Raw genomic sequence first — 3281 nt, forward strand, 5'->3', positions numbered from 1 at the left:
TGGCTAGGCCTGTGCGTGTGTGCGTGTGCTTGTGCCTTAGCCTGTCGCACCATCGCAGCACCATGGCTACATATGCGTGCCTTCGCATGGCACTACACCGCAACATGCGTGCCTGGGTGCTAGGCACCATCGCAGGCCCCTCGCACAAGCATAACACTATCGCATGGCTACGCCAGTGCGTGTGGGCGTGTGCATGGAGGGCATCGCAGCAGCAGCACGAGCCTCGCTCAGTGCGTGTGCATGTAAGCCATCGCAGCATCACACCACCAAGCTTCGCATGCTTGTGCATGTGGCTGGCGAGGCTATGCCCAGCATGCGTGGCTCGCTAGCAGCACGCATGCTGGGAGTGCGAGGGCTTGGGTGTGCGTATGCGTGCAAGAGCCAGGCAGCCAGCAACACTTGCTAGCAGCGCCCAGCACCTAGCAAGCAGCTTAGGCATCACCCACCAGCAGCACGCAGCGCGCATGGGGGCTGGCTGGGCTGATGCTTGCTGCCTTGAGTTGGCTGGCTGGGCTAGCTGGCAGCCCCTATGCCGATTTTGTGAGGGTGGGGACCAAGGCTTGGGCAAAGACTTGGGGAGCAAGTCAATGCCCCCCCCCCACCTCTCTTGGTCCTCACTTAACTCTCTCTCTCTCCCCTTGACACTTGTTGAATTGTGATTGCATTTAATTAATTATTTAATTTAGAATTAAATAAATTAATGCTATTGCACATGATCCCACATTGATCATGAAATGGGATTCAAGTTCCCATTCTCTATAAATACCCACTTGGTTGGGATTTTGAGAAGAACACTTGAGTGGAAAAGTAAAGGCAACTCCATTGTTGAGTATACCTTGAAATTCGTAAAACTCCAAGTTTATATTTGTCCGGGCCTCGACTAACCTTCGAGGCTTAGGACGCTCGGGTCGGGTTCGAGGGTACGATCCCGTCGGAGGCCTCGTGTTTTCGATGTTCAAGTAAGAGCTCATAGTAGGGCGAAGCACGCGTCAAAGGTATAATCTTTTATCCTTTATTATTCTTTTAATAATGTTTTGCTTGTTAATTGCATTTATTATGGGGGCGGGTCTTGGCGGGTTTCATTCCGCGTAGTGTGGGTCACTACGAAACCCTACAGCGGTATCGGAGCCACGCTCCGTTTAATTTTTGCAATTATTGATTAATTAAGGTGTTTTAAAGTAAGATTTAAATTCTGGTTTTGCTTTTCTAATTAGATTAGAAGCTCATTTTAATTGATTTTAAAACTCGTTTTTTTTTTTATCGATTATGCTGTCGGACCAAGATTTTGGCTGGCTCAAAAATAGTGATTTTTGGGTGGAATCGACATTCTGAAACAGATTCAACCCTTTTGAGGCCTGTCCAGAAGCCAAATCGAACCAGAAACCCTAGTTTTTGGGGTTTTTTCGTTTTTCAATGAAAATTTTAAATCTTTTTAAGCCTTAATTAATGCAAGCATTACAAGGTTAGATTAAATGCATTATTGCATCCCTAATCTACTGCTATTTTAATTATCCTTAAGCATAATTATGGAGTTTTAATTAGTGCTTGAGTTGATATGCTATTTTTCACACAAACTTGATTTTTCACAATTATGCAAATAGATTACATTAATGTGTGAAAGTTTTATGTGAATGTGTAATTTTAAGTTCCCAAGTATGTTAAAGCTCTAATCTTTAAAGGTTTAAATGATTGGAACTCTAACCCTAAATTCCATATTGAAAAAAGTTTGGATTTTTCATTTTGGTTGATTAAAATCCATGAAGTTCAAATACTTGTGAGTAAAATTTTGATTAATCTTCATATTGGAAGATGTAATCTTGGTATTTTACACAAGTATGAAAGTTGGAAATTTTTATCATTAGATGGTTAATTTATTTTTCCAACTCCCTATTTGTCAAATCCATTATTAATTTGCATATTGGCTAAATTAATTATGGACATAATTATTTCAATTTTAAGCAGAAAGAAAGACCTAAAATTGATTCAAAATAAATTTTAGATGATTTAGGCTTGTGCACCGTTAAAATTGAATTTAATTAAGTTGGACTTATTTTATTTTCATTTTTCCCCTTGAATTAATTCTAAAATAAATTTAGATTAATTTTATGTCACACGTAAATCGGGATTATAATCCCGAGAAATGGCACGCAAATCGAGGCAAAATACCTAAGCGCCACCAAGGCTAGCCGGGCTGCCTAGCAGCCCACATATCGCTGCCTATGGTGCGCACGGGGGTGTGCCTTGAGGGGCTGCTGTGTGGCAGTGGGAGTTGCGTGCTGCCGTAGTGCTAGGTGCATGGCAGGGCTGCTGGAGTTGCTTGTGCGTGCTGCTGGGCAGCGAGGCAGCAAGCCCCAGCCAGCCTGCCATACGCTGCCAGGCACCAGCTAGCAAGCTAGCATGCGTAGCGAGCTGCTAGTGTTAGCTGGCGCATCATGCTACAGCACAGCAAGCGCAGCACATGGGCTGCCTAGCAGCCATGGTGCGCACCCACCAAGCAATTGTGTGGGCTAGTTAGCTTGATTTTGAGCTATGTAATTTAGCGAAAATTTTGCCGTTTTAATTAACTTGTGTAATTATTTTTACGAGGTCAGACCTCGATTTTTCCGGCTTTTGCAAAATTTTGATTTTGACAAAATTAAGGGTTATGCCGACTTAATTAATCGGATTAATTAAGTATGGATGCAGAATTTAGTGGGAGCTTAATTGATTACGTGAGCAATTTGCCTTTAGAAATAATGGATTAAACTACTTTGACTAGTTTTAATTAGGCGCGTTAATCGGATTAACCACCTAAGTTAGTTACTAGTTTTGCGTGTTTAATTATGTATTTCGTAATATGCATGGGCCATTCACAAATAGTGAATGGGTGAATGGAAGATTGTTTTCAAAACAGGTTATTGAAAATGGCAACTAGTAGGGCCCGACTAGGATAGAAAATACGGACTGTGTTCCGTTATGTATTTTTGTAAATCTAAATACGGTCTGCGAACCGTTAAGTATTTTTGTACTTTAGATCAATCTTAGTCGTACTAGCTAGTTATTTTATTTTGGCCAAGATGTCTCAAGACGGCGTTTTGATGAAGACGAGCCAAGATGAAGACCCATGGAAATTGAAGATTTCAAGGGGTCATGCTAGTTTCCAAATGCATCAATTTATGCTTTATATATTATTGTTATATATGAATGTTAGATGCATGTCTAGGATTTCATATGTTGCGACGATTAGTTAAGTTCACTTAAATCAAACCAACATAGAAACCCTAGGTCCCTTAAAATATTGA

This window comes from Chenopodium quinoa, unplaced genomic scaffold, assembly GCF_001683475.1.
Source record: "Chenopodium quinoa cultivar QQ74 unplaced genomic scaffold, ASM168347v1, whole genome shotgun sequence".
In the NCBI taxonomy this organism is placed as follows: Eukaryota; Viridiplantae; Streptophyta; class Magnoliopsida; order Caryophyllales; family Amaranthaceae; genus Chenopodium; species Chenopodium quinoa.